Source organism: Antedon mediterranea, chromosome 10, assembly GCF_964355755.1.
Source record: "Antedon mediterranea chromosome 10, ecAntMedi1.1, whole genome shotgun sequence".
In the NCBI taxonomy this organism is placed as follows: Eukaryota; Metazoa; Echinodermata; class Crinoidea; order Comatulida; family Antedonidae; genus Antedon; species Antedon mediterranea.
Window position 1 is genome coordinate 24,835,062 of NC_092679.1, and position 14,971 is coordinate 24,850,032.

Here is a 14,971-nt window from a genome sequence, read left to right on the forward strand (position 1 = left end):
ATTCATCTTCACAGTTCAATTATTGTATGGGAATAAAAGGGGCGTGTCAAGTTGTGTTACCTTGAACTGTTAATAAAACTGGTTCACTTCACTGTCTGCAGCCTTGTTATACCTTTCTATGCAATCATTAGCTTTTTGTGCAAATCATTATATTATAACATGCAGTTAACTATGCATATTTATAAGCATAATAAATCATACTATTATCACTTGTTAGGGACTAGGGAATCTCAAAAAGTCAAAGCCTTTTGTTGAAGGAAAGCCTGGGTACAAAATTATTCAGAAACTTTGATACAAAAAAGGAAGAAATACAATAATACATTGACATTTTAAGGCTCAGAATATCAATAATATTTATAACAATTATCTATGTTTTTTTTAGTTTAGTGTATGATAGGGTAACAGGTATATTGTTTGCAGCATCAAAAAAATCATTATGTATATTTTTATGCCTACAGTATTATGATTCATTCATCTACAGTATATATTAATGCTACTAAATTGGTCGCTTAATTTTACGTATATCATCATGCCGGTCCGCCAAATTAAAAAAAGACTTTAGTCTCATCAGCCGAACCTTTGAACCTTCAAATTTGCAGCAAGAATATACAGTGTCTTTTTTATTTTTTGTTAACAGTTTTTGCCAAAAAAAGAAAGATAATTAATGCAGCAACAAGACAAAACCAGGCTAGGCCTAGCTCGGGTAGGCCTACGAGGATGTTCATACGTATGATTACTAGGTTGGAGTAGGGCCTATGAGGATGTTCATACGTATGATTACTAGGTTGGAGTTAGGCCTATGAGGATGTTCATACGTATGATTACTAGGTTGGAGTAGGGCCTATGAGGATGTTCATACGTATGATTACTAGGTTGGAGTAGGGCCTATGAGGATGTTCATACGTATGATTACTAGGTTATGGAGTAGGGCCTATGAGGGTGTTCATACGTATGATTACTAGGTTGGAGTAGGGCCTATGAGGGTGTTCATACGTATGATTACTAGGTTGGAGTAGGGCCTATGAGGGTGTTCATACGTATGATTACTAGGTTGGAGTAGGGCCTATGAGGATGTTCATACGTATGATTACTAGGTCGGAGTAGGGCCTATGAGGGTGTTCATACGTATGATTACTAGGTTGGAGTTAGGCCTATGAGGATGTTCATACGTATGATTACTAGGTTGGAGTAGGGCCTATGAGGGTGTTCATACGTATGATTACTAGGTTGGAGTTAGGCCTATGAGGATGTTCATACGTATGATTACTAGGTTGGAGTAGGGCCTATGAGGATGTTCATACGTATGATTACTAGGTTGGAGTTAGGCCTATGAGGGTGTTCATACGTATGATTACTAGGTTGGAGTGGGGCCTACAGTATGAGGATGTTCATACGTATGATTACTAGGTTGGAGTAGGGCCTATGAGGATGTTCATACGTATGATTACTAGGTTGGAGTAGGGCCTATGAGGATGTTCATACGTATGATTACTAGGTTGGAGTTAGGCCTATGAGGGTGTTCATACGTATGATTACTAGGTTAGAGTAGGGCCTATGAGGGTGTTCATACGTATGATTACTAGGTTGGAGTTAGGCCTATGAGGATGTTCATACGTATGATTACTAGGTTGGAGTAGGGCCTATGAGGATGTTCATACGTATGATTACTAGGTTGGAGTAGGGCCTATGAGGGTGTTCATACGTATGATTACTAGGTTGGAGTAGGGCCTATGAGGGTGTTCATACGTATGATTACTAGGTTGGAGTAGGGCCTATGAGGATGTTCATATGTATGATTACTAGGTTGGAGTAGGGCCTATGAGGGTGTTCATACATATGATTACTGGGTGTCACGAAAGCTCAGACCACGAAAGCTCAGACCCCCTAAGACCTAAGATCACGAAAGCTAAGACCCAACACCTAAGATTACAAATACTAAGATATACTACAGCTTAAAAACAATACTTGTTTATCCATACATAATTTTAAACACAGTAGGTTTCATTTATTACCATAAATATAATTTAATACTACCGCAAAACATAGATAAACTCACATTATTTTCGCCCGTTGAGTAAATGTATATTTTTTCTTTACAACAAACAAACTTGACGGGTTGTTTGTTGGTATATATTTACTCCATTGTGTTGGTTCAGAGGATGTTTTTCTTACGCACCTGCCTTTCTTGTATTTTGACTCCAAATTTGTTGACTAACTTTATCCTGAACACCACACATTAAAATTAGGACTTATAAGTACTTTCAGAAGGAGAAACACATAATAACAAATAAATAAATCCTTTAAATTGATGATTTTACAGATGTGTTTCTTTGTATATACTGTAATGTAACTCCTCGAGCTCCCTATGCTCAATGTTTTTGTTTCTATGGAGCGCCAAAAGAGCAACAATAATAGTACAAGTATAAAAACAGAAAGAAAACGAAACAAAAAAACTTATCATGATTTTTAAATTAAAATTTATTTGCCAGTATTTATTTCTTCGTACTTGCATGATTATACTATTATCATTACAATTTTAATTTTACATTGTTCCATCCACACTGTAGATGGACTCCACAGAGTTTTCAGCCCTCTATATAATTTTTGCTCTTTTGACGTTCCATAGAAACAAAAACATTGAACATGGCCCATGGGGTAGGCCTACTGTACTTACTGTAGGCTAGTCATTTTGTGTGCGAGAAAAACGTCTGTAAAATCATCAATTTAAAAATGTATTTGTTACTTTTTATGTGATTCTTTTTCATGAAAGTGCCAATTCTAAGGTGTGGTATTCAGAATAAATGTTAGGAGTTAAAATACAAGGCAGGTGCGAAAGATAAATATTTGTAATCTTAGGTGTTGGGTCTTAGCTTTCGTGATCTTAGGTCTTAGGGGGTCTGAGCTTTCGTGGTCTGAGCTTTCGTGACACCCTATGATTACTAGGTTGGAGTAGGGCCTATGAGGATGTTCATACGTATGATTACTAGGTTGGAGTAGGGCCTATGAGGGTGTTCATACGTATGATTACTAGGTTGGAGTAGGGCCTATGAGGGTGTTCATACGTATGATTACTAGGTTGGAGTAGGGCCTATGAGGATGTTCATACGTATGATTACTAGGTTGGAGTAGGGCCTATGAGGGTGTTCATACGTATGATTACTAGGTTGGAGTAGGGCCTATGAGGGTGTTCATACGTATGATTACTAGGTTGGAGTAGGGCCTATGAGGGTGTTCATACGTATGATTACTAGGTTGGAGTAGGGCCTATGAGGGTGTTCATACGTATGATTACTAGGTTGGAGTAGGGCCTATGAGGGTGTTCATACGTATGATTACTAGGTTGGAGTAGGGCCTATGAGGGTGTTCATACGTATGATTACTAGGTTGGAGTAGGGCCTATGAGGGTGTTCATACGTATGATTACTAGGTTGGAGTAGGGCCTATGAGGATGTTCATACGTATGATTACTAGGTTGGAGTAGGGCCTATGAGGGTGTTCATACGTATGATTACTAGGTTGGAGTAGGGCCTATGAGGGTGTTCATACGTATGATTACTAGGTTGGAGTAGGGCCTATGAGGATGTTCATACGTATGATTACTAGGTTGGAGTTAGGCCTATGAGGATGTTCATACGTATGATTACTAGGTTGGAGTAGGGCCTATGAGGATGTTCATATGTATGATTACTAGGTTGGAGTAGGGCCTATGAGGATGTTCATACGTATGATTACTAGGTTGGAGTTAGGCCTATGAGGGTGTTCATACGTATGATTACTAGGTTGGAGTTAGGCCTATGAGGGTGTTCATACGTATGATTACTAGGTTGGAGTAGGGCCTATGAGGGTGTTCATACGTATGATTACTAGGTTGGAGTAGGGCCTATGAGGGTGTTCATACGTATGATTACTAGGTTGGAGTAGGGCCTATGAGGATGTTCATACGTATGATTACTAGGTTGGAGTAGGGCCTATGAGGGTGTTCATACGTATGATTACTAGGTTGGAGTAGGGCCTATGAGGATGTTCATACGTATGATTACTAGGTTGGAGTAGGGCCTATGAGGGTGTTCATACGTATGATTACTAGGTTGGAGTAGGGCCTATGAGGGTGTTCATACGTATGATTACTAGGTTGGAGTAGGGCCTATGAGGGTGTTCATACGTATGATTACTAGGTTGGAGTAGGGCCTATGAGGGTGTTCATACGTATGATTACTAGGTTGGAGTAGGGCCTATGAGGATGTTCATACGTATGATTACTAGGTTGGAGTAGGGCCTATGAGGGTGTTCATACGTATGATTACTAGGTTGGAGTAGGGCCTATGAGGGTGTTCATACGTATGATTACTAGGTTGGAGTAGGGCCTATGAGGATGTTCATACGTATGATTACTAGGTTGGAGTTAGGCCTATGAGGATGTTCATACGTATGATTACTAGGTTGGAGTAGGGCCTATGAGGATGTTCATATGTATGATTACTAGGTTGGAGTAGGGCCTATGAGGATGTTCATACGTATGATTACTAGGTTGGAGTTAGGCCTATGAGGGTGTTCATACGTATGATTACTAGGTTGGAGTTAGGCCTATGAGGGTGTTCATACGTATGATTACTAGGTTGGAGTAGGGCCTATGAGGGTGTTCATACGTATGATTACTAGGTTGGAGTAGGGCCTATGAGGGTGTTCATACGTATGATTACTAGGTTGGAGTAGGGCCTATGAGGATGTTCATACGTATGATTACTAGGTTGGAGTAGGGCCTATGAGGGTGTTCATACGTATGATTACTAGGTTGGAGTAGGGCCTATGAGGATGTTCATACGTATGATTACTAGGTTGGAGTAGGGCCTATGAGGGTGTTCATACGTATGATTACTAGGTTGGAGTAGGGCCTATGAGGGTGTTCATACGTATGATTACTAGGTTGGAGTTAGGCCTATGAGGATGTTCATACGTATGATTACTAGGTTGGAGTAGGGCCTATGAGGATGTTCATACGTATGATTACTAGGTTGGAGTAGGGCCTATGAGGGTGTTCATACGTATGATTACTAGGTTGGAGTAGGGCCTATAAGGGTGTTCATACGTATGATTACTAGGTTGGAGTAGGGCCTATGAGGATGTTCATACGTATGATTACTAGGTTGGAGTAGGGCCTATGAGGGTGTTCATACGTATGATTACTAGGTTGGAGTTAGGCCTAAAAACTAAGCCTATGCTAAAAGAGTTACAGTATATCAACCCATCAAAACAAAACATATACAAATACATTTCCTCTCTTGCTGTCTCAATGAGGAAATAATCCAATCATTTTATAATTTTGTAATAAAATCATTTTAAAATTTAGTGCAATGCCCTTTATTGACCTTGTTTGTTGTCAATGACCATGCTTTAACATTTGTTTCATAGATATGTTGATGCTATATTGTAATTTCTACAAAATAATTTATTGTACCATAATTAGAAACAGACTTTGTGCAGTATTTTTATTTTTGTTTATTTCCTGTGTAAATGTCCTTTGTATATATGTTTCTGTAAATATTTCTATGATACGGTATGTGTTTTAAATAAACACAGTTTTGCTGCTATTGCTAATTTGTTAATAAATTAAATAAATAAATTCTAATAATTTAAGTGGCTTTCCATAAAATACCTTCATATTATCGATGGATTGATATTTGTTGTTTGTTTTTTACTAATTAAAAGTTTGTAGTTGCAATGCTGCCCAATATTTTTATCAGGATAGGAAGGAGTAGAGGCTAAAACACTCGGACTAGTGGAGAACGTTCGATGCAAAATACATTTTTAGGGCATAGTTTTTCTCTTTTTAATAAAATTACCATAGAAAAACGTACATTTTAAGACATGAATGTTTTAATATTTGTTATAAAAATGTGTTTTAACCACCAAAAACATCAAATTTTGCAGCATACCCGCTTTACATCCATAATTGTTTTACTCATCCAACTGGTAGCATTGTAAGAGATAACTCCACCGCCTCAGATCTACTACTGGTTTGGTCAAAATATATAATGGTCCCTAAATTGCACACTACTGACCAATGTAAAGTACTGGTAGCATTGTAAGAGATGACTCCACCGCCTCAGATCTACTACTGGTTTGGTCAAAATTTATATGGTACCTAAATTGCACACCACTGACCAATGTAAAGTAAAATTGCAGTGTATTTAATCATTGTCATTTTTAAGTAATTTATTCTTTACTACAGTACTTTTTTGGGAGCACAAAATCAACCATATTGCCATAGATTATACACTACGTATTTGAATTTTTATTCACAGATCACTTTAAATTTACATCATATTTTTATTAATGTGCATTAGGATCTATGTGGAAAACACTCCGTAAGTGTTATTGCAGAGACTGGACTAAAAACCCACCCACGAAATTGCTAGTATCATAAATGAACGCATTTGATATTGATTACGTTTCTATGGAAATTGATGCTATAATAAATCATACAATTGACTATATAATCAGGTCTTTTGTCTTCTCTATAGTAGAAAATATGAAAAGCTCTGTTTCATAAAAAAAAAAAATATGCATAAAGTGTGCCAAGGTTAGTCTGCCTAGAGACTAATGTATTTTACATGTAAACTATTGCATCTTCTTGTCTCATCAGTAGTTTCTTCAAATGGATGAAAGTAAAAATGAAAGTATGGCATCTTGAATTTATTAATAACATTATATTTGATATTTTATTTCCATTGAATATTTTAAAAACAACAAATATTATAATGTGATTATGATACTGATGAATAAGGCAGTCAGAAGTCTTGGCTAAAATTAAATTTCCCAAAAAAAAACAAACAAATGTAATACTTTTTCATATCCCAATAACAAATCTGGGTTTTCGATTATAGTTGCCATTAAGGACATATATTGTTATTTAACCAACCTTTAAGTAAACTAATAATTAATATAATAACTATGGTCAACATTGTATGCAAAAACTCTAATGGGTGGCAATGTTATAAAAACACAAACATACTTTCAGGTATGTTTTATCAACAAAAACATTGAAACAAGTCCAGAAATCAGTACTTATAACCATGGAGAAAAAAATATATACCGGTATATAAATTATAAATAGCGAAAAGCTAAATCAAAACGATAAGTAAAACAGCCAGAAAAGTTAGCAGAGCTTTCGGGCAACATTAGCCCTTCATCAGTGCAAATTATAATATAAATGTTTTCCTCCATGTAATAACTGAGCATTCACATAGCATCCAAACTATATTTATAAATTTTTTCCTCCATGTAATAACTGAGCATTCACATAGCATTCAGACTATATTTATTATGGTAACATGACATGTTTTCCTCCATGTAATAACTGAGCATTCACATAGCATCCAAACTATATTTATTAATGTTTTCCTCCATGTAATAACTGAGCATTCACATAGCATTCAAACTATATTTATTAATGTTTTCCTCCATGTGATAACTGAGCATTCACGTAGCATTCAAACTATATTTATTATGGTAACATGACAACTATAGTGTGTGGTTGGCTTCTATTGTATACACACAAGTATATAAATTTGGAAAGTACACTGGCCATTGATTGATTTATATACATGCATTAGGACTTATTAGGACTGATACTAAAGATACATGGTTTCTTTTTTTTTTTTTGCTATTCTAATTCAAAAGAAGAGGCGGGGTCAAAATGAAGGAAATGTCAGTGGTGTAATAGGATATGTACTGAATTTGTTTTGTTGCATCAATAAATTAAATAACTTTATTTTAAAAATTGCATAATTGTATCGTTAAACAGTACATCATAAAGTGTCTGCTTATTATAATATTTCTAAGAATTATACAAAATAGATATGAGCAATTGCCAACCAACTACAATTTAATTTATTTTTTTTGCTTATAAATTTATTTCATTCAGCTTAGAAAGGTCACTTATAGTGTACTAGTTTTTATCGTTACATCGTATGTCATGTTTTCCACAGACATCTATTTAAATTGGAAGCAAATATATTTGCCAAATTTAATGTTTTTATGCTGCCTTTGGGCATGCATTTAGTATGAGTCCCTCTGGACACAAATCATCTTTTCACTTAAGTCTATGTTGTCATATTATTGGTTTTCTTTCTAAACTTTTTGTATGTGAAAGCCTAAGGTAATTTTAGCACTAAACTTGCTGGAGCAGGCACCTGCATTGAATACAAGATTGAAGTTATCCAAAACAATTTGAAATTCATTGGAGATGATCTGCCTTTGACGTAATTGAAAACCGTAAAATTTAAAGATTCTAAATCGATTTATCTTTTCAAATGTTATGATTTCATTTCACTTATTTGTAAGGACATTTAAGATGTTTGTTAAATTCAGATGGTAATTTGATCCTTTTTAGTGTTTCTAACACTCTTGAGCCTTATTAAATACATCTTCTTCTTTCTTTAAATTTGAATCTCAAAGAGATTTATTATAGCCAGTGGCGTATCCAGTAGGGGGGCTGGGGGGGCCCGGGCCCCCCCTGATTTCGTTTCCGTCGGCACATCATCGCGGCCGTCGGCAAACAAAGGTGCCAGGGAAAAAAATAAACTATTTATTCTGACAATAATTGAACTGTAAACATAATTCTTTTGAGTGTTTGTTTATTTACATATCATATCATCATTGATCCCTTCAGATCAACTATTTTTTATTTTCATTACATGCTAACGAAACACGTAAAAAATGTGTAGCACGTACGTACGGCCGTACGCGGTAGATTGTTTACTCAAAAGTCTTTGACCTTACCCTAAAACCTTGTTTTTGCATGCAGTTGAGCCTCTCATGACCTGGGATTTGTATGTCTTCCTACGCTAAGAGATTATATAGTTCCACATGCCATGTGCTTTTTTGTCTAAGATATATTTATTATAAGTGCAAAAAACCCGTTTTTTTTCTCGATATGAGGCCTTTATTATTCAAAATTTTTAAAGAAAAAGCACATATACCATAAAAAATATCCATGTATTTCATTTTTGGAACAGAATATTCCGTGAGGATCAACTACAAAACCACCATTTTGTGATATGATGTCATCGTAAGCCAATCAAAGCTGAGCTTTCTCGCGATTGGCACTGCTCACGGTTGAATGATTTAGGATTCTAGCTGATTTGATTGGTGGATGCGAATCACCTGCAGCGGAATGTTTTCTCTCGCGCGTGTACCATGAATCTCTCTGATCGTTACTACACAAAGTTAGAGCAATGAATTTGTCCGAATTCCGTTAAAGCCCCATTCCCTACGTTTTTTAGATCTAATTTAAGATCACAAACTATATTTAATATAAAAATAGTACTATATGGTCCTATTGCGATAACTTTTTTCGTCTTTAAACGGTTAAAAATGTGAAAAATAAATCGATTCTAATAATTATAGCGGCCCGCTATAAATCCCAAAATGCATTGCGTGCGGATTGATATTTTTGTTTTTCACCTGTAATTCACCCACTTTTCGATCGATCGTGAAGCCAAAACAAATGGAAGACTCCTAACTTTTCAGCGAAAATACCGGGTTTTCCCCAATTTGTATCAACGGAGTCTGGCAAAAATAGAAAGACAATTAATGCAGCAACTATACAACGTCAGGCTAGGTATATAGCTAGCGTACGATGTTAGTACGTTATCGATGTTTACCAGCTAGGCCTACAAAACTAAGCCTAGCTAGGCTAGGCCTACAGTAAGGCCGTCCACGAGAGGTCGATCGCCGCGAGCTACTTAGGTAGTGCATTGTTTCTCATTTTTTATCATAATTTACCATAAAACGTACATTTAAGACAAGGAATGACATGGTTTAATGTTTTTAAAGTGATATATATGTATTATTTTCCAAAAAACGTCCAATATTGCAGGGAAGGGGTCTTTAAGTAAACAACTTTATATATTTTATAAGCATTTAAAGCCCCATTCCCTACGTTTTTTAGATCTAATTTAAGATCACAAACTATATTTAATATAAAAATAATACTATATGGTCCTATTGCGATAACTTTTTTCGTCTTTAAACGGTTAAAAATGTGAAAAATAAATTGATTCTAATAATTATAGCGGCCCGCTATAAATCCCAAAATGCATTGCGTGCGGATTGATATTTTTGTTTTTCACCTGTAATTCACCCACTTTTCGATCGATCGTGAAGCCAAAACAAATGGAAGACTCCTAACTTTTCAGCGAAAATACCGGGTTTTCCCCAATTTGTATCAACGGAGTCTGGCAAAAATAGAAAGACAATTAATGCAGCAACTATACAACGTCAGGCTAGGTATATAGCTAGCGTACGATGTTAGTACGTTATCGATGTTTACCAGCTAGGCCTACAAAACTAAGCCTAGCTAGGCTAGGCCTACAGTAAGGCCGTCCACGAGAGGTCGATCGCCGCGAGCTACTTAGGTAGTGCATTGTTTCTCATTTTTTATCATAATTTACCATAAAACGTACATTTAAGACAAGGAATGACATGGTTTAATGTTTTTAAAGTGATATATATGTATTATTTTCCAAAAAACGTCCAATATTGCAGGGAAGGGGTCTTTAAGTAAACAACTTTATATATTTTATAAGCATTTAAAGCCCCATTCCCTACGTTTTTTAGATCTAATTTAAGATCACAAACTATATTTAATGTAAAAATAATACTATATGGTCCTATTGCGATAACTTTTTTCGTCTTTAAACGGTTAAAAATGTGAAAAATAAGTCGATTCTAATAATTATAGCGGCCCGCTATAAATCCCAAAATGCATTGCGCGCGGATTGATATTTTTGTTTTTCACCTGTAATTCGCCCACTTTTCGATCGATCGTGAGGCCAAAACAAATGGAAGACTCCTAACTTTTCAGCGAAAATACCGGGTTTTCCCCAATTTGTATCAACGGAGTCTGGCAAAAATAGAAATACAATTAATGCAGCAACTATACAACGTCAGGCTAGGTATATAGGTAGCGTACGATGTTCGTACGTTACCGATGTTTACCAGCTAGGCCTACAAAACTAAGCCTAGCTAGGCTAGGCCTAAGACCGTCCACGAGAGGTCGATCGCCGCGAGCTACTTAGGTAGTGCATTGTTTCTCACTTTTTATCATAATTTACCATAAAACGTACATTTAAGACAAGGAATGACATGGTTTAATGTTTTTAAAGTGATATATATGTGTACAGCCACATCAAAACCAGGCGCTTGTCGCTAGATAGGGATTTGTGTAAAATGCATTTGAATGTGTGAAACTCATATTTTGACCATTTTGTTTTTTTACCATTATCTGATAGGAAATTTACCGTAGATTTCAAAAATACATATCTTATTAACTAATTCAAATGGAAAGGTGGTAAAAATTACATAAATCTGAGCCTCTATCCTCGTGTTTCGATTGAAAGAACGTGGTAATTCGTTATAAAAAAGCAGTTATTTTCGTCATTCCTACGCCGTAATTTTGTAGATAACCCCTGAAAGCTTGGTATCATTCGATAGGTATTTTGTTCATGAATCTAAAAATAAATGAGTGATGTCACAGATTGTACGATATAGACCAATAAAAACCGATTTTATAGAACCCTTTAGTGTAAACAAAAACGGCCTTGTTGCTACGAACACGCTGAAAGAAGCGATGTGATTGGTTTAATTTTGTCACATGACCCATCCAGCATGGAAAATTCCAGGTCAACAAAATCTTATCGCTAGTACACGCTTGTCGAGAAAAATATATTTTTTATAGTTCATCTAAGTACTGTACACAGTAATACTAAAGTGACGTGTACTGACTCAGACTTGATAACAATAAGTTATAACATACTAAAGTAAAGGGCCTAGCTAAGTTATTTATCGTAAGAGTTGATATTAGCAATGTAACTCTCAATCCACTGGCACTAGGCCTAGGCCTAGCTAGGTTCAGTAGGCTAGACCTGGCTCTACTAGTAGCCTAGGCCTAGTACTATAAGCCTAGACTAGGCGGAGATCCGCCTAGGCCTACTACTACGCTGGGCTACTAGCCTAGATAGGCTGCATGGCATAGTAGGCCTAGCTAGCTAGTAATAATAATAGTAATAACAACAACAAGGCCTAGCCCAATTAAAATAAGATAGAGTTTTCCTCTCTATAGTATAATAAGCCGGGTCCTCCTGGAAGGCTTTACTTTACTTACTAGGCCTACTGCTGGGCTATTTTATTTATTTCAATTTGGTTAAATTTCATTATGCTTAAAAATTGCCAATGATGGGTTGGGTGTGTGGGGAGTGTGTGCAAAACATAAACCGTAAAAACCAGTACAATACAAATCCCTCACAAATAAAATACTGGTACCTTGGCTAAATTTCACGTTATTCATCATGCTTAAAAACATTGTTCAAGCTAACAGGTGTGTCTATCTGTCATGATCAGACCAGGTGCTGGTTCAACAATAGACGTATTACATAACATTAACAACAGTAAAATCCAGTACAATACAAATCCCTCACAAATAAAATACTGGTACCTTGGCTAAATTTCACGTTATTCATCATGCTTAAAAACATTGTTCAAGCTAACGGGTGTAGCTATCTGTTATGGTGCTGGTTCAACAATAGAATACATAACATTTTTTGAAGGTTTGCATGGCGAAATCAAATGTTGATATAAAGTTTGCGGTACACCACGTATATTAAGTCTGAAAAGAACTGTTGAGTTTCTCTTACATACATAACATTAACACTAAAAACCAGTACAATACAAATCACTCACAAATAAAATACTGGTAATTGAATTTTGCCGACCAGAAACGAGGGACATTGTGTGCCCTGCGCCATTTTGAACAAAAAGCAGATAAAATAAAGTAAAAAGAGAAATAAAATTGAATAAAGTTCATTAATAAAATGTTTGCTGTTTTTTTAAAATTTGTTTAGAACTAATAATAAGCTAAGGCAATCTTCCTGAATACCTACTAGTAGGCCTACTGTATTATTCTTACACTACACTATTATAAATGAATTTGACAGATTTTACGTAAATTAGTGGTACTTTGTAATCGTCATAATTAACTATGATAACCACCTCGGATTTTGATGATATTTTCATGAATATCAGAAAACACTATATTGAATAAGTGTGCCAAATTTCAGAATGATTGTTTATCTAGAAAGTAGTGTTGCTAAGGTGTTAATTGTTCAAACTGTAACAGCATGGGGCAACTTCCTGTCTGATTTGTCATTAAACTTTGACTGTTAATTACTCAGTAATTACAAATAAATTGTTGTATAAATGCTATATACATTTATTGCCATAACTCTGGGAATATTTGCTTGATTTAAATATCCAAACACCATTTTGAAGGATATATTGTGAGGAATACCATTATAGTATCAACTAAAAAAATATATATTTCACCAAGTGCCTGGTTTTGATGTGGCTGTACACATATGTATTATTTTCCAAAAAACGTCCAAAATTGCAGGGAAGGGATCTTTAATAACATGTTTTATTGATATTTCCAATGGTGATATATAAAATAAATTACTAAAAAACGTAATTATATGTAATTATTTTAACCAAAAATGGAGTAGTTAACAGAATTGTCGACTGAGGCCGCAAATTGTTTTACTTCTTTCGTGGCTAAAAACGATCATTTTCTGCGATGTTTTAGACCCTATATTTCGAAAACTACAAATCAGATTTTCCTAATTCTTTCTTTATTGTAATATGAATACAACATACTAACAGATAATGTTGGTTTGGTTTTAATTTTGCATCGTTATCCTCGGATATAAGACAATATGACTATGTAATCCTTGATCAGAGACGTCGTGTATGTACACCAATTTTGTCGGCAAATTGGCAATTCCCGGCCCCCCCAACTTCAAAATCCTGGATACGCCACTGATTATAGCAGCTGAGTTCTCAAGTACTACGGAACATTCATGATTACTATGGCAATTATGTTATATATGTATGTGGAGATTCTACAAACATACCTATAAAATTATGTGAAACCCTGGTAAAACACAATAATTACATGGATAAATCAACAACCCCGCATTCATGGAACGGTTTGTTTGATGCTCTCTTCTCTGTTCTTGAAAACGTTTTCCGACATTAGGCTTTCCACAATTTGTTTCCATATTTTTCTGTTTTGAGCAGGATGGTTTGTTATTGTGCTAAAGTCTACATTTTTTAAACTTTTAAATCCTTTTTTATTTGGTTTATCCAGTTTTCTTTTGGTCTTCCTGGTGGTCTTTTTACTTTCTTTTTAGTTTCCTTCATTGCTTGTTTATTGGCGTATCGTCCATTAGTCTAATTATGTATCCATACTATTTTAATCTTCTTTGTTTTACTTCTTGTTGTTTGATCCAACATGATCAAAGCAGTACTTGCTTTGTACAGTAACTTGTGTTCCTGCTCTTTGTAGTACATCCATTCATAGAAACTTTATCCTAAAACATGACTATTCTTTGGCTTTAGTTTAGGCATTCTAGCATATTTTGAGGCGTTTTAATCGATAAACTGTAGAAGAAGACATTTTTGTCAAGTTTGGAAGGTGCAGACGTCCCAAACTTAAAACATGTAATATACGAAGGTTTTACAACATTTATAAACTATAGAGGACACTATAATCATAGAGGGTGCTATTACAATTGAAAAAATATTGGCTTTTATAAATAGAAAAATGGATTTCGGTTTCCAAGTTTGAATTTTGGCTTTTTCTCATTTCATCAGATTTCTTATTGTTTCAAAATGAATCAAAAACATTTTTAGTTTATCATAGAGCAGTTTAGAATTTCTTCCTGTAAATTACTATTATTTATGAATTTTAGATTTTGTTCAAGATTGCTTACAGAATAAAGTAATATATAAGTTCTTATCCAAGCCAAGAGGGGAAATGTTTTAAGTACCCTGTTTAAATAGCCATACTTCCTATTAATCCATACCCAGTTGTTGACAATATTAATACTCTGCACTGATACTGTACTACAGTAGC

General features: G+C 35.3%; 1 protein-coding gene across 1 annotated transcript in view; it reads left to right on the plus strand.

Moving 5' to 3' along the window:
* LOC140060489 (vitamin D3 receptor B-like) overlaps positions 1-14,971 on the plus strand; it is a 103,697-nt gene that overhangs the window by 3,510 nt on the left and 85,216 nt on the right. The window lies entirely within an intron of this gene.